We start from the raw sequence: 27,083 nt of genomic DNA on the forward strand, positions 1-27,083 counted from the left end.
AGTGATCCCTGCAGGCTCAGTTGCACCAGAGCAAATGGGCAAGCCATGAGGCCAGCCTCTACAAGCGACAGCTGTCAGCAGAGAACTGTCTTCATCTGACCTGAGAACCCCCCAGCAAGCTGACAGTTGTTCATCCTATTCTAAGCCTTATTTTAAAAGGAGCCAATTTAATTATTAGATTCTCCAAATAGATGTCTGTCTGCATGTTCACATCTGTTTCTATTCACAAGGGCACAAACACAGACTTTTCCTTTACTTTCCAATACTACTGCAATTCAAACACTTGCCTTATGTAACTCTTGCCTCATTTGTAGATGTCTGCTGAAATTGATTAGGAACAGCATTTTTTAAAAATTTAACTGAGGTAATAAGCCAGTTCATCACTTTCAAATTTAACAGATGTCAGGAAGAAGATTACTTGGTCATTAAATTTTTGCACAAGTAGATTTTATGTAAGGAGAAAAGCTGCAATGGAAAAATCAAGTTACAGCTCCAGAGAAAAGGTAATTCACCAATTTTTATGTATCAGATTGCTCTGAAATCTAATTACTCATTCCTCCCAGTCCACTGAAGGACTATATTTTGACTGCTTTATTGAAAAACAGATATGAACAGGGTCTCTGGTGCAGAACAAGATAAGGATAAGAGTATAGCTGTACATGTGAACTCAGTTCACTATTGCAAAGCACTGTTCTATGGCTTTTTCCTTCTATGTTTAGAAACAACTCTGCTTTTCTTTCCAAAGTCACAGAGGAAGCTACTTCTGAGAACCCCCCTCCTTCTCCAGCCAGTTCCCCCTCCCTCTCTGCCTCCTTTCTGGGGGAGGCTGCCCACACTGTGGCCTTGTCTGGACCCTCAGCTGTCAAGACTTCCATTTAAACTCCATTTTTCAGAAGGAATGGAATTTTGCTCACAGTATGTTTGCCAATATGCTCTCCCCTGTCTGCAGCCACCTTGCATATCATAAGAGTTCCAATGTAATGGTTTCTTTGGGTATCTTCCAGCTACAGTAGGGACTCATAAGCTGATGGGCAATGTCCCAGTAATTAACCATGTGGAATAACAAGTGCTAGTGGATTGGTCTCTCATGGCTTAGGTCAATTCACAAGTCTGAAAATAGTATCAAGGCTTGTAAGAGCAATGAACTAACACTCTCAGAACAGTGTAGTTTCACCCATTTGTTATCCAGCCTTTCCAGTTATGTCTTCTGAAATGAAGACAAAGCCCTGGCATGGATATGATGCTTTATGAAGCTGACCTAGTTACAGATCAGCCAGCTGGTGAAACCTGCAACAGGATAAAGAAAATGAATGAATTTTATGTGCAGATCTATACAAATGCCAGACTAAAAGGCCTCAAGAGATCACACTCAGCTGGCAATTTAAATAAGATTTATGGCCTTCCGCTTTGTTCCTGGGGCACTAAAGGTTGTGAAGGTTAGTCAGTATGCTCAAAATCACTGTAAGTACCTCTGAGCTTCGTCTGCATGGTCTGGCATAAAAAGGTAGCAGGAATGGGGAATGATGAGCCAAAGGGAACTAATTTATCAAGTGAATATGATGCTAAGCAAGGGAAGGATCAGAGAAAAATGTGTGAGCTCTTTTGCTGGTCCTTCACTCCTGCCAGCAGAGAGATATCTGCTGGGACCACAAACCAACTCTCTGCAACAGAGACTGTGCCGAGACCTGCAAATATGTATAGATGCACAATTCCCAGTGGTATTTCTATGAGAATTAGGGGCTTAAATATCTTTGCTATAAACCCAAGCATTTAAAAAAGTTTCCTATATTTAATCTTTTGAGTATGCCTTTGTATATAACTTATGCACATATACACACGCGTGCATGCTTTCAGTTTTAGCTCTGGTGACATGCAGCTGTGCCTGATAGGAGCTCACAGAGGAAATGTTCCCTGGTTCAGGAACTCTGTTTTCCATACCATTATATTGTTACTATCGTCCTGGCAACCTCTGAGCAAGGCACAGCAATGTGTGGTGACACTTTTGAAGGCTGCAGAGGTTGTTGACCACGTGTTGCCTTGCAGAGGTGCCCCAGATAAGCTGGGTTTGTCAGCTTGTGTTTAAGAGGCAGGATACTGCTTTGCAAGCAGAAATGAAGCACCAGGTCCCAGCTGTAGATCTGATGGTTGAGCCACTAAACAGTACTATTCCTCGTGGCTTACGTTGAGAAAACAGGCAGAGTTGCTCTTTTTTTGCACATTGGATCGTGGATGTCTTTGGGCAGCTGAAGGACAATGCACTGCTTGAATCTGCTGTGCTAGCTTGGTGAGATTAGCTGCCTTTTCACAGGCATGTGCAGCCCCACATTAGCAACCTTTCTGTCCTTTTAATCACTGTTTTTCTCAAACTTACATCCTCTTGTTTTCCTATTTGACCTTACTAAGGCCTTATTTCCCATTCTCTTGTCACCATGTGCTGGCCTGGACGAAAAAGCCTTGAATTAACACAGAGGATATGAAGCAAGAAAAGCTAGATACTGTTACAAGAGCAAATGATTTTCAATCTTCACCTCTTTCTTTTATGCCTTGTGTCATTCAAAACACATTCAAAAGAGTAAAATGTGAGCAGCCTAGCAATGCTGAAGCCAGGACATATCACTCTGTGCCCTGCTCCTGCCCGTCTTTTCTCCCTAACCTACTGTAGAGGCAATATGAAATAAAGACCTCATCTAACACTCTGCCAAGTTTACATTCCTAATACATTATATTCTGTGTAAACCCACTGAAGTTTTTCTCTACGCCCAGAAGCTCACAGAAATTAACTGGCTGCTCAGAAGTTACATGCCCACCTTCCTATGGAAAATGGCAGAATTAACAATTTTAATCTCCTGATGTTCCTATATTCATAGAGTCACAGAATCAGAGAGTGACTTGGGTTGGGAAGGACCTCAAAGCCCACACAGTTCCAATCCCTTGCTGTGGGCACGGCTGCCATAGAACACCACACAACCTGGCCTTGAATGCCATCAGGAATGGGGCACGGGCCAACTCTTCAAGCTTGTTTGGTCCCTTTGGATGGCATTCCTTCCTTCTGTCATATCAGTGCACTATTCACTGATGGGATTGGACTGTGTCTGCTGCTGTTACCTACAAATATCAGCAAATGCTTCCTCGGGAAAGATATCTTCCTTCCTGCCAACAGACTCAGTCACTATATATAACTCCACCACTACCTGTGAAGGAGGAGTGAAGATTAATCAACAAGAACAGTTTAACTAAATGCAGAAATATATTTCAAAAAATATTTTTAGAGGCCAAGGGGGAGAGTATTTTGCTTACATAACATGCTATTTTCAGATTTGAAGGTGATTAATAATCAAACCTGACTGCAGAAGAAATCATTTTCAAGATGGACTGACTAAAAAAAACACATTATTTTTTCCTTCAATGGAAGCCAAATATTTTATGAACGAGAAAGTGAGGAAAATCAGCAAGGCTCAGTGTTCAGCTGAGAAGTGAAGATACAAGGGTGATAAAAGCAAACAGAGAGACACAAGCTGCTGCAGTTTTGATCGTGTTGCAGGTATACACACAGAGCAAGGGCCACTGTCTTCACAGGCACATCGGGAAAGAAGAAGAAATGATTAAAATTCATGAATGCCACTAAATTCACATCAATATCTCTCCTAGTAATAACGATAGAAGACTCTCAGGGTGCCTTGAAATATCTTCCCATTATTCCATAGCACAACTCAACAAAAGGCTGCAGAGCAAGTTTTCCTGCAAGCTCTCTCAGCATATGGCTTTGAATTGGAAAGAAAATTTATTCAGTGGAGCCAGATGTATGGTTTGGGACTTTTATTTGACTGAGCATTGGAATAAAAATTTCTTTGCAATAAACAATCCTTGGTGAGGCAATATAGCTAGCTTGACTTTAATTTCCTGATAAAGCTCTGCCCATTTTCTCTCCCTACACTGCAAATACCTTGCAGGATCTGTCTTTCTATGCCTAATTTTAACTTTTTGATAACGTGATTGCCTTATAAAAACTGAAATGGTTTTGAGAAATATGTGCATACAATATGACATGTGGGTCAGATTAGGAAAAAAAGTGCACTGCAGCTTCCTACCATTTGTCCATTATGATAGATGCATACCCACCCTTACACATCATTTTCTGTATTTTATAGGCTGAGCACTTGCAGCTCCCATTGAATTAGTGAGTTATTGGTGCCCTTCACAAATGAAATATATCAGCTCATTAAAGAAAACTCGTTCAATAGAAGAACATTATGGCAGCACAGAGTGCAGCTTCAGCTGCAGTCTGCAAGTAGTAAAAATGGGAACTTTCCCAACAACGTGGCACTAAAGGAAAATCTCAAATACCATCCTCTGTCATCTTGTTGCCTGTGATTTCTGAGTGTAAAAGAAGTCCGTAGCAGTCCAGCTGACTGACCACGTATATGACTGAGTGATATAAAATCTTCCATCTACTGCCACTCCAAATGGAATTCCAGAATGGCAGAGGTAGGAAGGGACCTCTGGAGGTCATCTTCTCCAATGCCTGCTCAAGCAGGAACACCCAGGCAGAAGCCTTGTGTTGTTTGCCAATGCCCAGCTTCATGCACACCACCAGCTCCTGCTGCTCACCAGCTTCCCCCAACACAGAAACCATCTTTGGCATCATGTTCTGCAGGCTGCGGTGACTTCATTTGCCCATCAGCACCCTGCAAGCAGCAAGTGCCTATTAAATGTAATAGCGAGATTAACTCACTCCAGGAGTATGACATTGTACTGTTGCAGTGCTGGGTCACAGGAAACCATCACCTTTCACCAGCTTGACCTGGAAGATGGTGATGCATTCCTCTCCATGGAAAGAATCATAGAATGACTTGGGTGGAAAGGGTCCTCAAAGATCATCTTGTTCCAACCTCCCTGCTGCAGGCAGCACTGCCAACTGCTAGATCAACAGTAGCTCAGGGTGCCCAGGGAGAGAGGGATGATACAACTACAGAGGAGAGAACTGCAGGAGGAATGCAGTAAGAAAAGCACAGGAGCTTAGAGGCAAAGAGGTTACATATTACACCAAGATAAAAAAATCTTCCCTCTAATTTTTAAATTATTTCAGTGCTGCCATAAGCAGAGAACCATTTAGCCACATTTAGCAAAATCAGTTTTGCAAACAAGTCCATTAATAAGTGCATTTACTTCTGATGGGCTACTCAGTGGTAATAAGACACAAGGAGTGTTTAATACCTCTATTTGTTTAATGTTTCCTGCTTATTGAAACTCTCCCCTCAAGAGCTGTTTTGGAGCCCTGAACAAAGCACCGGGGGCTGCCTATGAGCACTGTTGCCTGCCTGGAGCATTACTTCTATGGTATGTCAACGTGGCTCATCTGTGGCATGCTTTTATTGGAGAAATGTTGTGTTATTTCAATTACAGTCCTTTATGGAGCACATAAGGGGGCAGCATGGCGGCTGACTGGAAAGTCAAAGTCATCCTATGGTATCTTCATCTCCCCACAAACAGCTTTGGACAGTGCCGACTGGCAGAGCCCACCACACAGACGGAAGATGAAAATGCTTCACGCTGTAACATGTTAGTTCTGATGATATTCTGACAAGAAAATCTTCAGATCAGCTCTGACCAGGTTTAGATGTGTAGGTTTGGGCAGACAGCTCCCAGGATTGTTGTATAACTGTTTGGTTTTTCAGTTCTGCAGTTACTACAGAACGTACAGCCACAGTCCCACATTACAGCATGTATCAGTTCCATGGGTTGGGGCTATATGATGGGTAACAGAGAGTTAAGAAAGTCTTTGCAGGTGTACTGAGGCCAACTGGGCTTCAGCTGGCCTGTGCTGAATGGGAACAGGAGCAAGGGGCTATATTTTACCCATGAGATGTTGGAGAATGCTGTGCTCAACCCACAGGAAGAACAGAGGAGGTGAGCACCATCTGCTAAAATTTGCAGCTAACAGTTGTAAAGGGAGTAAGCAGAGATGTTTAAACAGCTCTGAGGAAACCAGGGCGGTCACCATGGGCTGAAAGATAGCTGAGTTTCCCACAAGAAGAAAGTGGCTACTCTGGGCACTGCTGGAAGGCTGGAGAAAACGAGCAGGAAAATGGGTTACCTTTGCCAAGTCTTCTGGGTTACTTGCTAAAATGGCCACAATCCAAAACGACAAGAATGAATACAGTGAATTGTAATAAAGGAATATTTTCTTTATACTACAAAAAGAAATCACATTTCTAAGCTCAGAATTGTTGTTCTTTGATGGTAAAGCATTAAAATGGGCTGACATCAGCTGGATGCTAGGGAACAAAAGTTACACCTATTAGAAATATTCCTCAGAATGCTGTAAACTGTAGTCTGCAGAGGTGACAGGATCTGTCAGAGAGTGATTCTTGATTAGGGTCAGCATGAAGGAGCAGACCATGGCAGCCCGTCCTAATGCTCATCATTGTAATTGCCTCAGCACTGCCAAGAAATCCGTGGCTTTGAATATATGCCACACCAATAAATTTGGGATGAGTTTTTGACTGACACAGTTATTAATGTAGAGAATTAACAGAATGAAAGATGGCAAAAGAGGATAATTATATACGCCAGTCAGAAAAAATATTGTGATTAATAAGAAAAAGCATTTCTGAGCACAACATCAACAGTTCAATTTGCATGAGTTCCAGAGGAATGTTGTTAAACTGATCTGAAAGGTCTTAAGACAGCAATATTTTTAACTTAATAGTGATTTATCTATTCTGTCTTTTCTTGAAGGTAAATAAGAAGTTTCCCAGGAACTATAAGACACACATTTACACTCTGCACTAGCAGATGAAATCATAATGCTTATTTATCTTGAAGCTAAATATTTGGAAGAAAAAAAAACATCCCAGGCAGTATGTTAAAATATAAGTTTCAATGCCTTTTCAGAATAAATTACTGGCAGGAGACTTCACAACTTTCTGTCATTGCTCAGTATTGTATCCCTCATCCAGGAATCCAGGGTGAGACTGGAGGGCAAGTCTTTAATCTATGGCTTTCTTTCATTTCAGTTGATCCAATACTTCTCCAAGGTGACTTTTAAGCTCTCTTTTTTTAAACATGTTCCCAAGGCATTCGTGGACATACAGCATTTCCATCAGCTCCTCACGACTCAGGAAAACTACCCCATAACAAAAGGGCTAAGATCAACTTGCAAGCTTTGGTGTTCTTCCTCATGTTCTTCTAGTTGAACAGGTAACAGCAATAGGACGAGAGGTAATGGTCTCAAGTTGTGCCAGGGAAGTTCAGGTTGCATATTACAAAACACTTCTTAGAAAGAGTGGTGAGGTATTGGAACAGGCTGTCCAGGGGGGCAGTGGATTCACTGTCCCTGGTGGTGTCCAAGAACCGTGAATATGTGGCATGGAGAAACACACATTAGTGGCCAGTATTGGTGGTAGGTGGACGGTCAGACTAGATGATCTTAGAGGTCTTTTCCAACCTTAATGATTCCACAATTCTATGTGATTCTGTGCTTCTCATCTTCTCACTCTGATATTTTCCCTTGGATCTGACAGTAGCCCTACCAACTTTCCCTACCAGGAAAACTTGGATAGCTTGTGGACTTTGGTTTTAGCCTGGCTCCATGCCATGACTGAACAGCAGCTCTAAGCCCCACCACCCATCTCCTGCTATCACTAATCTGACTGATCACAGAGACCAAAAATAGTTGCACCCTGGTGTCACCATTAGCTGTAAATACTGATGTACTGTTAGCACTCAGAAACACAAAATAACTTTGTTCTGAGGGTTGTACAAAATTAGGACAGAAGCAACATTTGGCCTATTCACAAAAAACATCTTCCTAAAATAAAATCCACAATTCACTGGACCTATTGTTTTTTAAAAGAACACAATCTTTTGACTTTCACTACTCAGAATTTGAGCCAAGCACAATCTGAAGAAGAAAGTCTTCACCTCTGCTTAGCAGAGACGTTCCTGAAGCATAAAATTAAGTCTCCCTCCCCCTTAACAATGCCTGTTCTTTGTTAATAGCTTGCCAGTAGCAAAATAAATTATGCCTAAATAATTGGTTGCACTCAAAATTTTCTATACAGCAAATAAGTGATGTTGTAATTGCTTATTGGTTCTGTTAGCACTACATTTCATGAAGCAATTAGAATTATCTATATTCAAGGAGAAAATCCATTCTGTTTCCTCAATCAGTTTGCTGAAGTATTGCCTGTTCTAAAAACTTCTTTATCTGTATGTTTCAAGTAGAACCCATTGGTTCACATGCTCTCCCAACTTGGTTACAAACCCATAGGAAGCTTGAGCTTCCAGGCTATTCACTGCTCTGGAGGAATTAAAACAGAAGAGCTCAACGTAATGTTTCATCTCAACAGAATGAATCAAGTGGAAATAAACACAAATTTGGCTACTGTGACAAATTGATAAAAACCTGAATTTAGTGTTTGTCTTCATTTGGCACAAGAAATACTTTCTGCTCAGAGTTTAGAATACTTTTCTACAGATATTAAACCTTAACACAGTCCCACGAGAAAAGAATTTGGTTTCACAGCTGAATAAACAGAAGTATAAAAACAGAAAGAAGATTGCTGGCTTGCTGTAAATACTGAACACATTTTTCCCCTCTAATAAGAAGTAGATGATGTATATATTTCATATTTAAGAGATTCCTGCAGACTTGTTGCAAGTTAGTATTTCTACGCGAGTGGCGTCACTGTGCTTTAAGGAATTTGATATCTCCCTGTTTAGAGACAACAAGTGATGTGCCAGATGTGAAAGATTACTTTTTCCTGAAGCTGTCTTGAAAACAGGTGATACTCACTGCCAACTGGAAGCAAATTACATACAAGTGCATCATAGCAAAACACAGAAATCCTGTTTGTTTGTTTGTTTTTTTAACAACCTGTCTTTGTATAATGGACCATAGAATCATAGAATGGTTTGGGTTTGATGAGGTCTTTAAGATCATCTAGTTCCAACCCCCTGCTATAGGCAGGGACACCTCCCTCTAGACCAGGTTGCTCACAGCCCCATCCAGCCTGAGCTTGAATGCTTCCAGGCAAGGGGCATCCACAGCCTTACTGGGCAACCTGTTCCAGTGTCTCACCAGAGACCAGAACTGAACACAGTGCTCCAGGTGGAGGCTCACTTGAGCAGTGTAGAGGGACAGAATCACCTCTCTCAACCTGCTGTCACATTTGTCTTGATGCAACCCAGGATAAGGTTGGCCTTCTTGGCTGCAAGCGCACATTGCTGGCTCATGTTGAATCTTTCATCAATTGACACTCTCAAACCCTTCTCCTCAGGGCTGCTCTCAAACCATTCTCTACCCAATCTGTATTTGTGCTTGGGACTGCCCCAACCCAGGTGCAGGACCTTGCACTTGGCTTTGTTGAGTTTCATGAGGTTGGCATGGGTCCACCTCTCAAGCCTGTCCAGGTCCCTCTGGAAGGCTTCCTTTCCCTCTAATGTGTCAACTGCACCACTCAGCTTGGTGTCATCTCCAAAGTTGCTGAGCGTGCACTTGATCCCACCATCCATGTCACCTACAAGGATGTTAGATAACACTGTTCACACCTATCTAAAGCTCACTTAAAACCCAAATAGAAACACACTGCAGTTAATGAGAGTGCTTCCCGTGATATGTTGAGCTTTGAAGCAAATACACAATAAAAAATGCACCTTTGGGAATCTTACAGAGCTGCTTTCTGGCAGGAAGAAAAAGAGGGTGAAGTGGAGAGTATGCAGCACATGTGAGTGGAGAGTAGGCAGCAAAACATAAAGAAATCTTTTTTACGAGCATGATATATATAGGACCATGGTGCAAAAAATCTTTTCATTTATCTCACAAGTGGCTTTTATGCCATTCAGAGTGACTGAGTCTTATTAAGACAAATCAGCTCTGCCAGCAAGAGAGTAAGCATGCATATGACTCTGCAGTGTTGTTTAATAGTTGGATGAGTGCTCAGTAGAGCTCCAAGAGATCTCAAATGCTTTTGTGTGCTGAATGCCTTCTGCTGAGGGCAGCTCTTCCCTCACCACTCCAGTTTGAGGCCAGCCATTCCCCAGCCTGACACTGGGAGCTCACTCCTATCTCCCAAAGACAATGAGAAACACTCTGCCCTGGTCTGCAGAAGCACGCTGAGAAACATGAGTTCAGGGTAGAATTGCCTAGCTACAGTCCTGTTTTTCAGATAATTAAGAAAGACAAGCTGGAGAGACTTAGAAAAGCACCCAACACTGGTCTGTGTAATCCTGCCCAGGAGTTTTCCTGCTGAGTTCATACAAATTAGAGCTACTTCAATCCCAAATACAGCCTGAAGTGCTGCTTCAGAGAGGTTCATTTCAGCTCAGTAAAGTTCAATTACTTTTCTAAGCTCTATCTGACAAATTTTTTTCATCCTTTTTTTTTCCTCTTTTCTTTCCCAGATTTAGGAACTGATATTTGTTCAGCATTCAGTAAGTCAGAGTCAGGGCACACACCACCACCAGAAAGTACAACCAAAACGATGGGTAGCTACTGGAGGACTAGAGACATTACCAGTGCAGAACCATAGAAACCTCCAGTCATAAAATCACCACTGCCTCAGAGACTGTGACAAACAGGAGACCTTTCAGAGCAGAGCCATCTCTGATTTTGTCACGCCGACATTTTCTGCTTTTCAAACATTACATCCATTTGTTCTCTTAAAAGCATGTTGGTTGACTTGATGCTGGACATAGCAGTTTTATAAAGAGTAGTTCCTCTCTTTTGTTAACCCTTTCTTCACGTGCCAGAAAACAAGGATGCAGTGCAATCATATATTTTCTGCTCCATTTTGTTCAGCAATGGCTTGGCTGCTGCACAAACAAGAACCGCTTTTATTGTCAGCAGGCTGATGAGAGAATTTTCCTATCCCACTGTTGGCATCAAAGCCTTCAGTGTTATTTGTGTTTCCAGTTGATCTTGGAACACTACAAGGCCAACCAAAGTGGGGATATATGTAAAGAACTGAGCTTTTAATGACTGAAATTTGCTGTTCAAGTCTAAGCTCCTCGTGCTGCTCTTATAGGAAGGCTGAAATCCTGATTTCTGCGGGAAGGTAGAGGGGAACTTCAGTGAGAGCACACACAGCTTTCGGGCAGCCTGCTCATTGATGGCCTCAGCTGTATGTTTACATCAACTCACCTGAACCCAACAAGAGGCTGCACACTGTTAAAACTGCAAATTTCATCCTTAAAGACAGCTTTAGGTTTCCCAGCACTGCCTGCATGTTGCACTGATCCCTCCAGCCCCCCCAGGACTGAGGCAGCACCCCAAGCACCACCATACACACACAGGCATGGCGACCATCACCTGTTGGTATCCTCTCCCCAGCAATGTAAGGTAAGCTAAGGAGCAGCTTCTTCGCTAACAAATTCACACCACAAAAATACATCAATTTGTTTAAAGAAGGTGAATCATGAGTGTCAGCTGCTACATTCATCTTTCACTGCTTCAGCCTGCTACAGTAATCGAGATTTGTAAACCTTAATTAGTTTTCTGCTTTTCACTTAGCCATAACCACAAAAAAAATCAAAACCACTTTTGGTTTTGACAATATGTATGCACATGGGTACAGAGGAATGCACACTTTAAAAGAGAATAAAGAAGGACTTACCCTGCTGCTGAATCAAAGCAGGCCAAGACAGGACCACAGCGAGAGGCTGGCCTGGGGGCAGCGGTCAGGAGCAGAGAGATTCAATAGCAGGGACACCTCATGTGACACTGCCAAATAGTGCCTTAGAATCACAGAATGGATTGGGTCAGAATGGATCTCAAACCCCACCCAGCCCCAACCCCTGCTGTGGGTTGGTTGCCACCCACCAGATTAGGCTGCCCTGGCCCCATCCAACATGGCCCTGAACACTTCCAAGGACTGGGGCACCCACAGCTGCTCTGGGCAGCCTGTGCCAGCGCCTCACCACCTTCTGAGTAAAGAATTAATTCCTAACACCTAACTTAAATTTCCCCTCTTTTAGCTTAAAGCCATTTCCTCTTGTCCTAACATTATCTACCCATGTAAAAAGTTGATTTCCCTCCTGTCTGTAATCTTCCTTTAAATACTGGAAGGCAGTAATGAGGTCTCCTCACAGTCTTCTCTTCTCCAGGCTGAACAAACCCAGCTCCCTCAGCATGTCTTCATAAGAGAGGTGTTCCAGCCCTCTGATCATCTTCCAACCAAATTCTTATCCACCAAATAGTCACCCTTCAAATCCCATTCTCTCCAATTTAGAGATAAGGATGTGGTGGGGGACCACCACATGCCTTGCCGAAGTCCAGGGAGATGACATCAGTTGCCCACCCTTTGTCCACTGATGCCAACACTCCACCATAGAAGGCCACCAGATTGGTCAGACACAGCCTTGCCCTGGTGAAGTCATGCTGGCTGTCTCAGATCACCTGCACATCACTAGTATGTTTTCCAGGAGGATCTGTTTCATGATTTTCCCAGGCACAGAGGTGAAGCTCACTGGCCTGGAGCTCCCCAGGTCCTCCTTCCTCCCCTTCTTATAAATTGGAATGATGTTTCCCTTTTTCCAGTCACCAGAGATTTCACCTGACAGCCACTTTTCAAATGATGGACTGCAGCTTGGCAATGACATCAGGCAGCTCCCATAGGACCCTGGGATGCATGTCATCCATCCCATAGACTTGTACACATTCTGTCTCATGAGGTAGTACTTGTCCTTCTTTTCCCTCAATCTGATCAGCAGGTCCTTACCAAACCATGCTGGTTTCCTGCCTCCCTGCCCACTTTCTTATTCTGAGTGATGGAGAGCTCTCATACTCTCAGAAAGGCATCCTTAAGAGTAGCCAGCTTTGCTCCACTCCTTTACCTCTAAGGACAGCTTCCCAGAAGATAGCAACCAACAATTCCTTGAACAACCTGAACTTCACTTGAAATGGTTTCAAACTAAAAGAGAGGAGATTTAGACTGGATATAAGGAAAAAAAAATTTATAAGAGTAGTGAAGCACTGGAACAGGTTGCACAGAGAGATGGTGGATGCCCCATCCTTGGAGATGTTCAAGGTCAGGCTGGATGGGGCTCTGAGCAGCCTGACCTGGCCGCAGGTGTCCCCATGCAGGGGGGTTGGACCAGATTGCCTTTAGGGGTTCCTTCCAACTCATACTTAATTCTGTGATTCTCTGTAAGGCTTCTTGTCTGAATCTCCTCTGACTTCCTGCAAAAGTTCCATAGAGATCGGAGGTTTTCCCAGGCATTTAGTTCACTGCAGATTTTAACTAAGCATCTCAAAATACTAGTGAAAAGAAAAAAAAATCCAGCTATGTTATAATTAGATGAGCCAGAAATAACCTCACCATTTCCCTGACACTGCTTACATTAGTATTCATCGGGCACAAAACATTGAATAAGCTAATGAAATGATTCACTTGTTCATTTGCCTATGCATGTTGATAACAATATGCCAAGAACCCAATGATTTGTTAACAGCCTCATTTATTTTAAGGATGCTGCTGTCATTCATAAAACATTGGCCATAAAACATTGGCCAGCTGCCGTGCATCCCTTCACCTTTCCCTCTTAGCTTCATAAATCTCTGATTAACCTTTCAAGCATCTTAGGCATTTTGTGAGGAAAAGAGCAGCATCTGTTTGCAGACAACTGCTGATCACCTGCTCACCTTGTGGAGGTTTCTCAGTCCCCAACCTTCCCAATGCTCACTGCACCCCTGATGGGGCTCATTGCTTCCAGCCTGAATGAAAATTTCTCATCATGGTTCAGAGCTTTGCCATTGCCCTGCATAGGAGGAAAGGAAGCCCTAGCTCTCCTCCTCACCAAGCAGCAGATTAGTCATAAGACAAATGATGTGCTATCTGCTCCCAGCATGACTCTGAACAAGCTAGCTGTTAAATTGGTGGCTATTCAGCATTACACAAGTAATGTTAAGGATTAAGGCACATGCCTCTTGGCTCCTGAAGTTGGCAAGGAAGCCAACAAAAACCAGTGACTGGCAACTTTCTCATCCACGGATATTGTTGGTACATACCAGGTCAATCTGGCTATCGCACAAATGAGCTGATGCCTTTCTCTCATTTTATGCAGGCGCACCCAAGGCACAGAGCTAAAATAACCTGGTCAAGGTTACACAAGAAACCTGGAGCAGATCAAGAAATGTTTGAGTTGCAAAGGATTTTGAACCGTGGCCCACATACCCTTGAGGTCTGGTTGAGAGCTTAGAGATGGCAGGCTGTCCACACTCACACTTAGAAACTCATCAATTACAAGTTTGATGCTATGGACACCTGGTAATCTGCCAAACACTGTAAGAGTAAAATATGGGTCGGCTTTAAAGCAATTTTGGATTACCTGGATCCTTATTACTATCAGGAAAAATACCCATATCCTAGGTTGTGTTCCAGGTCTATATGACATGCTTTATTGGGAATATTAATAACATACAAGACAGATTCTGGGCTACCAAGAAAAGCTGAATGAATACAAGGAATGAAAAATATGGAACAAGGGCATGAGAAAACTATAATGGTAAGAAAACAAGAGGCACTTGTAAGGTGCTATTTCACATCATGTGGAGTTTTGGTTAATTCCTGTATTAGGGTTTATTAGAAGAAGGATAATCTTGAGACTGGGTTTGCTCAGAAACATCATTTGGTCTGGATGGCCTCAGTAAGCCCCTCTATTCTTCATGTTACCAGAGAGCTCCAGGACTTCTCACGGGATAAAGGCCATCCTGTTATCTTCAAGTTTCCAATCTGGAAGCAGATTGAGGGTGCTGGTGCACTAAGTAGGATTGGATTTGTGTAACACTGACTGTAATCTCACTGGCTCACAAACACAGCTGATGAATAGCACCAAGATAATCATTGTCCTGCACACCTCTCCTTCATGCTGTGCTATTCTCTCTGTGTGATGCATCATTAGGACATGTTTGGATTGAAAATCAGCAACCCACACCGATCTTCAGTAGTTTGCACATCCAGAAAGGCCAAAGTTACATTCCCACCTCCTTCTTCTCCCACCTCTCAACTAACGAATGTAAAAAAGTTTCTATTTCATTAGTTAGGAGTTAATCTGGTGTTGTAAAGCAACTGAAGGAAAACTGAATTGTGTGGCCCCTACTATGCAACATGAAGGAAGCAGACAAGATTTGTGCTGCTTGGCCTTCTATTAAATAACACTGGAATTATTCCTGCACAGTTCACTCACGCTGCTCAGTGGAGTTGCTCTGGCACATCCCAGCAAAGGCAATTGTAGAACTCCTTGTCCAGTGCCAACTCTGTGTAATATCTAGATGGAGCCAAGAAAAAATTCAGAGCTGCCCCCCCCCACGCACCCAGGCCCATATCACTTAAGGATATGCATTGCCCCAGGACTTGCTCTTCATCCCATCAGAAACCAATCACTGCATTTATTTTCCCAGGGCAATGTTCCTTCTTTACTGACTTTCACCCCAGTGTGTCAGCACACTCTGTGGGAATTCGGGGTGCTCAGAGAGGCTGATACCTGTTACTCCTGCAGCAAACAACTGTCTTCCCTCTCCTATTGCCATCTCCTGCAAGACATGCTGTGACAAATTAGGATGGGGAAGCTGAGTTGAGCATGTTCCTGCAATGGGCTACCCTCTTCTCTATGACTCTTGCCTTCTACAGCTTCCTCTTCATAGAGGACAACTGTGACTCTTCCTTTCGTTGCCCCAGGACTGATCAGAAGCCAACAAGCATGAGAAACAAAATTCAGTTACAGGTGTGATTAGCTACAGGAATGTAGCTAAAGTTTCGTAACAACGAAAAAGAATTTTTAAGGAAATAATTTATAACAGACGTAAAACAAGCACAAAAATGTTGATTAGATAATGGAATGCAGGAATGTAGCTAATGTGGCTTAATGATAATCTTCCATCAAGTGAGCAATCAGGTGTGCTATAAAGATTACATTAATAAATCTTTTCCACCCATCCCAGCTCTGCTCAAGGTTGGTTACTGAGGCTGAACTGACATGTAGCTCACTAAGCTCTGGCAGCCCATCATCACTGAGTAGCAAAGGCTGCGTCCTCCATCCAGGGTGAAATTTCCAATTTATGCAGAGGGACAGAGCTTTTGCATCCAAACCTAGTAAGTCATAAAATATCAGATTCTAAAACAGATCATTAGGAAGTCAAATATTCAATCTAATACTTTTACAGGCTCTAGAAAATTCAATTCTACATATTTTTCAGTCTCAGCAGCTGGACTTGTTACTAAGCAAACTAACAGTAGAGCAAAAAGATACAAGAGAAAGTACTGATAAAGGGTTTAAAATTAAATCAATTTTCCTGTGAAAGCTGAACATAGATTAAAATGGAGATGTTGCCTTAGTGTTACCTACATAACTCAAGTCAATAAAATATGAATACCAGTTACACACCTGAAAAAAAATCCAAACTACTGAAAATTTAATGGAATTTAAATAACTGAATCTGGTTGAAGTAGGTATCACTGATCACCTTTTATATAGTGATTCTAAATGTATAGATGTCTATGGATTGAACTCTAGCTGCACCAAAAAGTAAGTCAAAGCCCAGCATTGTCTGTGCTCCATCATCAGAAGAGGAAAACAGGTTCCTCCAAAAGCAGATGCTGCCCTAGCTCGCATCTGGAGAATAACAGCTGCTGCTGTCACTACACATAGATGGATAGGGACTGATGTGTCTACATATTGCAATTCTAATTCTATTCTTAATTAAAAATAAATAAATAAATAAAGGAGTAATATCAGTAAGCTATGAGAAAAAAAAATAACAACCAACAAGCAACCATTTTTTACTAGCATAAAAATGAGCTTAGTAAAGCTTAAGAGAGCATCTTCCCTGCAAAAACACAAAGCTCTTAGGCACTTATGGCTTTGTTTGCCTCTGTCTGTTTGATGACTGTAAGAAGTCACTGTGGTTTCCAGGGTAAAATAACGAAAGCTGTAATTGAAAGGTGTCCACAACTCATTAAAACAGTTTTTAAATTACAGGGAGTATTATTTTGCTGTCATTACTATAAATTTAATGATGATTCATGCCTCAACAAGATTCTGCCACTCTACAGTTAGCCTCAGCCATGCAAATGACTTCACTTAGAATCAAAAATTGTAAGGGACCCTTAAAGTTCATCTGGTCCAACTCCCTGCAGAAAGTTTCCAACTTTAGACTTGCTCAATATCCTACAGGAAAGAAAAACAACAGACAACAACAACAAACAAACAACAACAACGAAAAAGAATTTTTAAGGAAATAATTTATAACAGATGTAAAACAAGCACAAAAAAGTTGATTAGATAATCCCAAAAAGGGCAATTTCTAAGTATAGAAGTTACGTAGACTGAACTATCACAAGCAAAAGGCTAAACCAAACCAAATTTGTCCTTCCTGACTATTCTTGTAAAAACCTCCACTCTTGTGGAGGTAATGGCAAAGCAGACTCCTGGGAAGCTGTTAGCAAAAAAAGAAACTATTTCAGACAGTAAAAGTCAATGTGCCAGTTTTTCATGTGTATTATATCAATAGCTTCATTCCCATAAAATGACACCAAAACCTCTTTGAAAACCAGGTGCAAAAGGCCAGGACAGTAGTGGAAAATAACCAAGTACTCAAAGGATGCTATAACCCCTTAACTACCTTTCTATGACAAGGACCTCCCTCACCAAGACTTTACTTCCGAGCGTCTCTGTACTGAGGATTCCACATCTGGACACCAGATCCAGGTGGGGCCTCACCAGAGCAGAGCAGAGGGACAGGATCACCCTCCTTGCCTAGCTGGCTGCACTTCTTTTGATACAGTCTGGGATATGGCTGGCTTTCTGAGCTGCAAGGGCACATTGTTGGCTCATATCCAGCTTGCCATTCACCAGTACCCCAGGTCTTTTTCAGCAGAGTTACACTCAATCCTTTAATCCCCCAGCTTATATTGGTAGTGGATGTTGCCTTGACCCAGCTGCAAGATCTTGCACTTGGATTTGTTAAACCTCATAAGGTTCACCTGGGCCCACTGTACAAGTTTGTCTAGGCCTCTCTGGATGGCATCCCATCCCTCTGGTGTGTCAACTGCACCCCATAGCTCGGTGTCATCAGCAAATTTGCTGAGAGTGCATTTGACTCCATTGTCAGCGACACTGATGAAGAGTATCAGCCTGAGCACTGACCCCTGGAGGACATCACTCATGACTGATCTCCATCCAGACATGGAGCCATTGACCACCACACTCTGGAATCGATCCTGCAGCCAGTTCTTTCTCCACTGAACAGTCCACCCATCAAGTCCATATCTGTCGATTTTGGAGAGAAGGATGTTGTAGGGTTTCATATTAAATGCCTTACTAAAGTCCAGATAGATGACACCAGTGACTGTTCCCTTGTCCATGATGAAATTACACCATCATAAAAGGCCACTAGGTTGGTCAAGCAGGATTTGCCTGTGGTGACGCCATGCTGGTTCTCCTGTGTCACCTCCCTGCCTTTCACGTGCCTTAGCATAGCTTCCAGGAGGAAATGCTCCATATCTCCTGGCACAGTAGTTCCTGGGGTAAAACTTTGCCTTTCCAACACTGAAACAATTAAATCTAATGTTTGAGAGTTACTTTTAATGCCATAATAATAATAAGCTGTAATGGACAAAAAATAATGAATATTTAATCTGAAAGTGGTTGGAAAGATATATATCAGAGTATTGGATCTGAATTCTTATCTGTATGGGTAAGTATAAGAAAGCTAGATCAGAATGGATTCGCTATGTGCACGTTTGACTTGAAAATGTCATTTCTGAGTGTTCCTGAGTTTAACCTAGAGGCATAAAGCCATTTTGAAGCTTTGCTATTTACTAGCCATTTAGGCCTACATGACAAAACTAACCTGTCAAACTTAAAACGAAATACAGAAATGGATTTTGGTTGTTTAGAATGGTTTTAGGCTATGTGGAATGGGTTCAGGGTGCAATAGAGGTTTTGAATTGATGCATTAAAGGGCATTAAGCCTCATCTTCATTAGCCAGAAAATAAAAACTTCTTTTTTTAAAAAGGATCTTCCCCAAACTTCTGAGGTTCTGCAGGGCAAGAGGCTACTGAAAAGCTGAGCAATGAGATTTCCAATTTAAGCAGATGCCTAAAAGCTGTCAGGCAGACCAGAGCAACGTGCCGACAGATTTGGAATAATGCATGTTGGCAGAGCCATCTGAAATTCACTTAAAAAATCTAGATTTAGCATTGTTTATTTAGACCGTGCAGAGATAACTGCAGCACCTTGTCAGTGAGAGAAAGGCCAATTACCACGCTGGCCTCAGCTGCACTGTACATGCTATAGAAACCTCAGGGCTTCTGCAAGCATGGGAGTTTTCCTTTGCAATGCCCATTAGCCACCAGGAAGCTGACACCTGACAGCATAGGTCCAGAGAGGTCTTGAATGATGCCCCAAATCACCTGCAGTTAAACAGTGCTTGGCTGTGGTGAGCCCTGGATGGCACCCATTAACTTCAGGTGTCACACTGGAAAGACAATCTGTACATCCCAAGGGCAGCAGTGGATATCACTGTACTGCAAGGAAAGGGGAAAAAGAATTAGGAAAAAATAGGACACTTTCCTGCTTAAATGAATTATTAACCTGCAGTGTTTTATCTTGTTCTGCACATTCTATTTTCTCACCCACTAGTGCCTTGCCTGAAGATACCATTTATCTCTGCACCCTTCCACCTCTAAGACCAACAGCTGATGCCCTAACTAAGACTGGAGCATTTTTTACATCACCCATCATTTCAAACAGCCTTAAGTTTGGCCTGAAGTTGTGAACTTATGTAGTTAGAAAACATGCCAAAACTTCTGAGAGAGCATACAGACACTTTAATTTGCTTTCATGATTTGTCTTTTAAGTCAATGCTGTGTGCATAATCAGCCAATTATCTCCTCCCTCAACAAGACAATCTTTGTAACCACACAGGGAGAAAGGCAGAAAACCTTTTGTAATGGACTTTAGGAAATTAGACGTGAGGTTGGATGTTTACCTGGCAAAAGCCATGGTATGTCTTGTGTTAATTGCTCAATATTTATGCAAAATGAAGATCACTCCTTCAGGCAAGCTTCAAAAATTCATTAACCCCAAAAATAACTCATCTCTCTTTTCCCTCAAGGCATCAAGTTTCTCTTTAATATTCCATAAATCTCAGTAGCAGAACAAGACTTTTCAGACTTTAATAAACACCAGAGTTACAATACTATTTCCAGAAACAAGAGCTTCTTTCTGCTGTTTAAATAAAACTCTCAGCGTGGCTTTACTAGCCAATCCTGACCCTTGATACCCAGATACTCTCCCCTGAACTGCTGGGAAATAAGCTGCAATATGGAATCATGCAGTCATTTATCAACAGAGGCCACTGATGCTTCTTTATATATACATACTTATGAGTCAAATCTTTTTTCTCCCCTATCAAGCCTGGAAAGAAAGTTGCAACAGCTATAATGCCCTAACTTTGCAGGCTATGGTATATGAAAAAATAAAGTTAGTGCAGTGACTTGGTGGAATTGGGTTTTCAACACTTGTTCAGCAAGCCCTAAATAATTCAGGGGTAGTTTCATTTCCCATCAATATTGTACTCAGTTGTAAACTTGTGCCAGCAAAAACCTGCATCATGTCATTGTGAATTTTCAGCGATGCCCACAGAGAACCATCTAATGGTTTTTGGGTATGAAATTGCCCTCTGTGTGCTCTGATGTACCCTGCTACCCTTGTTTAAAGGCTCTCAGATGTGATTCGCTGGACTGCAGTTTTCCATACACAGAGCCAGTTGTCAGCTTGATTGCCTGAGAGAGAAAGAACACAAGATTCTTGTAATGATCACTTTTTTTTATCAACCTCCCCAGGGTGACTTCTAAATCTATCAGCTCCTTTTAAGCACACTTGAAATGGGGATAGCAGTAAGAGTATATGATCTGAGCACCTGCAAGCTTTGTAGGAATGGAGTACAGCACAGACTCCTAAATTAGTGGACCCAGTAGCAGGAGCTCTGCAGGTCCCTGCTCTCTTCAGCCAGTTACTGTTTTCACAGAATCATCGATCACAGAATGGTTTGGGTTGGAAGGGACCTTGCAGATCACTTAGGCCAACCTCCTACCATGTGCAGGGCCATCTTCCATTATATTAGCTTACCTGCAACCAATCTAGTGGCAGCACACAGGACTCCATCAGGCAACTGCCATCCCTATAGCTGAAACATGAAAAAAAAATGCTGCTCCATTCCCTTCCTAATAATTCCTGGACATCCCACTTCGTATTTTTTGTTTTTCTGACCTGACATTGAGGTGCAGCCAGTGATGGGTCTGGCAGCACTCAGTGCCTCATGTGCTGATGAGGTTTGGAGCTCTGTGCCAAGCAGTGGCACCAGGGCCCAGGCTGAGCAGGGCCCAGATGGGGCACTGTCCCACCTGTCAGCAAGTTAATTATTTGTAATAAGTAAATTCACCTCCTGAGCCTGGCATCTGTAAGAACAGGAGAATGACTTCAAAGCTAGCTGTTGGAAGTTGGTTGCTGAGTGCTGCTCCTTTGGCACATCAGTCTTACCACAGAAATGCTGTGTTCAGAAGGCAACCACCAGAAATGATTTTCACCAGCACCAAGTTTGCCTGGCAGAAGGCCTGGGGCTCTCCAGTCACAGATTCATTGGGGTTGGAAGGGACCTCCATCATCATCAAGTCCAACCCCTCAGTCTCACCTCTGTACTATGAAAAAGGAGATGCAGGTCTCCGGTGACTGCCGGATTCCTCCTGGCTGCCTTGGAAATGCAACAGCCTTTGAATGTGTCACTGTCCACAACCTGGACCCCATCGTGCAGTCACTGAAACATTTCCTGCTTTGCACCCAGGGCCCATCTGCCATTACTGCCCACCTCAACCTGTTCAAGCTCCAGCACTCAAACAATGCCTCAAATGTCAGCTGAAATGTCAGATTTGGAGGATAATAAAATGAAATTCCAGGAGTCTGAGAGATCAGACTATTATCTCACAGCTCCTCTATATCCCAAAAAGGTCACTAAATATGACACATCTTAAGATCAAACATCATCTCAGCCAGGGGGCATTGTATTTACAATAAATTATCCTAAAAATGTATTAAAATGTATTATTAAACAGCACAAGCATTTCTGAAAGAAACTTCTGCATTTTAACTTTTCTTTTAAACGTGCATCTCTTACAGAACAAACACTCCTACCACTTTCCCTCTGCTCACACTTTTTATTTGCATCTTTTCCATTCACTCAGTATAGAATATTGTATTACCCTGAAGGGATTACAATGATCTCTTTGTAGAGGTGAGTTTAAATGAAATAACTGACACTTGGATGGAAGAAAAGAGGCCTTGCAGTTAGACAAGCATAAAAGTCAGCAGGAATCAGGTAAACATCTCCATTTTGATGATGCTACGCTCTTCATGAAAATATTCCACCTGCAGATAGGATTAATTCCGAGTAATTCTGAATTGCTGCAGAACACAGAGCCATTGAAAATGCTCACATGTAAGTGATGACTACCACTTTGCTTCAGTTGTTCATCTGTGTGGGATGGCTGGTTTACAGCACAGAAGTAGGGAACACCTGGATCACTCCAATGAAACCAGCTCATCATTCTCAAAGATGTGGAAGAGGCCTCACAGTGCATTTTCAGGAGCAGTGTGGCTGTTGTGTCTGTCTCCAAGGCCTGGCTGCAAAGCAGTCACACTGCAGACAGTGTTGTATTCCACAGCCTGCAAGTGGGATACAGGAAACAGCTCTCCTCTCTTCCCACACAAAGATAGAACCAACAGACTGTGTATTTTTGTTTTGTGTTACTGTTTTGGTAACCAGAATTTTACAGCAGTTGTTCCAGATGTTACAAAAACGATCAAAATTGAACTGCTCACCAAACCTCAAATTCCTCACTCAGCTTCAAATCAAATTTCTCCTCAAACCCACCTTGAATACAAGGCAACAAACAACAAGGGTATCTCCATCAGGTTAAACTGAACAGCACATCTGTGTTTGTTATTACATGGTACTGAAGACTTTCTCTCTGCCAAAAACCTCTACAGCCATCTCCAAAGCCTCTCTTCACCTGGCTTTCTCCATCCAGCATACAAGGCCAGGCTGTAACCAAGCTGCCAGAAGACAGGTGACAGCAGACATACCTGCCATGGTTGCAGAGTCACTGGATGCCTGCTATCACTCAAACAGGCTGAGTGCAACCATTCTCAATTTTCTCAGGCATCTAAATCTCTTCTCTTTCTATCAGCATCCTTCCTGCAGATGGAGAGTCTGAATGGATGACTCCTATTTTCACCGTGCTGAATGCTGCTGCTCTCATGATCTCTAATCTCTAGTGATGGACTTAAGCACCTCCATGATGCTCCAACAGGCTGCCCCTTCTCCATTGCACACTGACATTTGCTTATCTCTGATCTCACTGCTTTATCACTCCACCCAGGGCTGGAGACAAGTTCATTGACAATCTGAAACACTTCTGTACAAAGGCACAGCAGACAGTTACCCCAAATGAAAAACCCTTCATTAACTGCCACCTGAAGCACGGACTGCAATACCATTTTGATTCTCTTTAAGCCTTTTAAGAATTTAAATGTGACCCTTACTCCATAATATGTCTTGCTTGTTTGCAAATTATCACAAGTACTTGTTAGTAACTATTTAATGCCTATTTTCCTTTGTAAACTGTTCTATGATTCTGTGAAATAGCGTTTGCATTGTGTCATATTCATGCATCATCCAAGGTCACTGCTACTTTGTGTACCACAGTTTATCTGACAGCCTCCCCCATGCTCCACAGACACTGTGAAGCAGCAGAAGAATGAAAAGCAGAAATATTCAAGAAAATCAGGCTTGATTTGCAATTAAATAACAGCTCGTCTGCTTTCCAGCGTTTTAATCCAGCAGCTTTAAAGTCTCACTGCGGACAAACCATGTTTCTTATCTACCATTTGCATAATGCTGAAGATGAGCAGAAGTTTTTATTTTAAAATTTCCTTAATTTTTTTATTTACAGCAATAAATCCATTCTCTTCTCCCAGTGGAATCCCACAGCCCACTCTCACATTGATTGCATTGGTGGAATGCCTGGAACTCAATATTGCTGTTTAGCAGATGGTATTTCATAAGCTCCAGTGGCAAACGTCTTTCTGACCTATATCACAGCCAGTCCTTTCCTTACACCCACTACTAGGCAACTGCAGGTTAGATCTCCTTCCCAGCCATTCTTACATCTCAAAGTTAATACTGAAGACAGGTTAGAATAAAACTCCTCCTTTTTCTTCTCAGACAACAAGAAACATCCATTCCTGATGCTGTTACCTCTCAATCAGACAGAACGCTCAAGTTCCGACACATTATTGTCTGAAAGTGAACAATGTTTCCCACGTTGGTAGGAAAAATGTTTGAATTAGAAGGGATTCTCAAAGGCTATCTAGCCCAAATCCCCTGAAGAGGCACACCTACAGCTAAAGCTGGTTGATTAGAGCCCCATCCCGCCTGACACTGAATATCTCCAGGAACAGGAATTCACCACCTCTCTGGGCAACCTGTTCCAGTGCTTCACTACTCTTACAAAAACCTTTTCTTTATATCCAGTCTAAATCTTCTCTTTTTTAGTTTAAAACCATTTCCATTGTCTTATTGGAAAATAACCGCTAAAAGCTAAGGGCTACAAAAGGCCAAAAGCTAAGTGGCTCCAATGAGAAAGACCTGACCAGGAGAAAAAAAGCTATCTCATGCCAAGCCCTGCAAGCTGCAGAAGGATGGGACCACATTTCTCACGTGCACTGCCCCATTCCATAGGGATCAGCTCTCTGGCAGGTGGGCCCTGCAGCTGTTGTACCCCCAGGCTGCTGACCAGGGAAGTTACAATGCCTTTGAGAACTCACACAAGAAGGGAAGAGAAACACAAATAAGCAGAAAATCAGAGAGTCTTTTCAAAGTAACAAAGATCCTGGTCCTGTTTACTGCTGAGGCACAGAAGCTTTTCTAGGAAACACCCCCAGTTGTGGTATGTCATACAGACAATTACAGTGCACATGGTTTGCTATTTCAGGAGCTCATTCCCAGCAGAAAATTAAAAGTCCTTTTTTCCAAACCAGGCTTCAACCACCAAAACCCTCCTACTGTAATTCTTACAGAGAGTTCACAAAAAAGTATGCCCTTCTTTCTCCGGCAAACTACCTGCCAACGAAGTTTCAGCTAGCTAAAGCTCATTTTCTCTTACTTTTCCACCAAATACCATGAAAGGTTGAAAAACACTTATTTTTATGGCGATGAAGCACCGTCATTGGACACAGCGCAGCGCAGGGCCACAGAGATGTCTAAGTGCCTGGTGCATCTCCTGTACAAGGAAAAATGATCCTTGAATTACAAGTCAGTTTAGATGCTCATCTAAAGCGATATATATTCAAATTATGCTTGATAAGAATGACATAGGTCATTGTGAAAGTAATGTCTCCCGTTTATTTCCATAGAAACTGCTGCAACATCTACTAGAGGGCACAAAACCACTATGTGACAGAGCAAATTCTCAGCTACTAAACACTATTTTTCAACACAGTCACCACCATTAGCCAACTTGTGCGGATGAGCTGATCGAGATATTTAATTTCATGGAATGAGAGCAGTGTGTGGACATCCAAGAATATAACTTGTCTTTCACATCACTTTTGCCAGTGCTGAAATGCACCACCCACCGCTTCACAGAGCTCACATCCACTGTTTGGTCTCCACAGATGTTCAGCAAGCACTGATGAACGCCAGTGGATGCAATTCTTTTCTGCTCAGAGGGATTCAATTCCATACACACTTCTGTGTCAGACACCATTTTGTCACACCTCCCCTCTGCTGCCATCTGTCAGACAGCAATAACCTGTTACAGGACAGAAGTGAGAAGGCTCAAGCTCTACTGCTGTATCACCAACACCCGCTCTGATCCTGTGGGCCAACATTATAAAATAGAAGGAACTACTGTTAGGGCAGTCTTTGTCATAAAACATAAGCATGGGGTTGGTATTATGAAGAGATAACCATTCTTCCCCTTACCTCCTCGAGAAAAATACATTAGCTGACGTTTCAACACAGATGTTAAGAAGATAAATGTGCTATTCTGCGAAAGGAATATACCACAGATGTATTCCTACACTGACTTAACCTTGTTGTCTCTTGACTTGAATTCATAATCTATATAAAGATTAATAATGAAGATCAAAGTGCTCTGAAATATGCATCTTAATGAAAACGGCTCTGTTCAAAGCCAGTTGAAAGAGAAACTTGTTGACTTCTCTCTGCTACTAAATCATAAAAAATTTTTTCCAGTTTATTCATTTTCCATTTTGAAACTCAAACACGTGTGCTGGTCTAAGTATTGTAAGGTCTACTATTGATGGTCTAAGTAAGCTGGATTAAGTATTTACAAAAAAAAAAAACAACAGCAATCCAAACCCTGGAGATCATAAGGAAAACCATGCAGATCCCAACCTTTTAATCATGTCAGCTAAAGCAATGAAATACACTCCCCTCAAACTCCTCAACCAAAGTCTCTCTGATTTTCACAGCAACACTCACCCACCCTCAAAACTCAGAGCACTAGCAAGGTAAACCCACCACTCCTGCTGCTTACCTTAGCATCCATAAATGACCATACATCCCCAGATGTTTTAATAAACCTGATTCACTTGGTGAGATTTTTGAAGAATATTTTATTCTTTCTCCCAATTTCTTGGAAGTTAGTTCTTAGTCCTTCTTCATTTCCCTGTCTTCTGTCCTGCTGGTTTATTACTTCCTCCCCCCCGCGCCCCCCACCTCCCCGATCAGCCCAAGTTTGACTCCCTAAAAGTGTTTTCTCCACACTTCCCTGTTTGATCCACCACTCTAAGTAAAGCTCCACCACCGGAATCCCTCATATACACGATATACTTCTGCTCACAAAAATTTACATCCCATTTCAGCCACCACAACTTTCAGTGCCTTCTTCTCATCCCACTTCCCTTCCCCATTGGCTCTGTTACCCTTCTTGTTATCACCAGATGCAAGATGCTGAAAATATTTAATCCTCCCTTTTATAGCAGTGAGTGTTCAGTA

The sequence above is a fragment of the Tympanuchus pallidicinctus genome, unplaced genomic scaffold (assembly GCF_026119805.1).
Source record: "Tympanuchus pallidicinctus isolate F22 unplaced genomic scaffold, pur_lepc_1.0 scaffold5, whole genome shotgun sequence".
Classification (NCBI taxonomy): domain Eukaryota; kingdom Metazoa; phylum Chordata; class Aves; order Galliformes; family Phasianidae; genus Tympanuchus; species Tympanuchus pallidicinctus.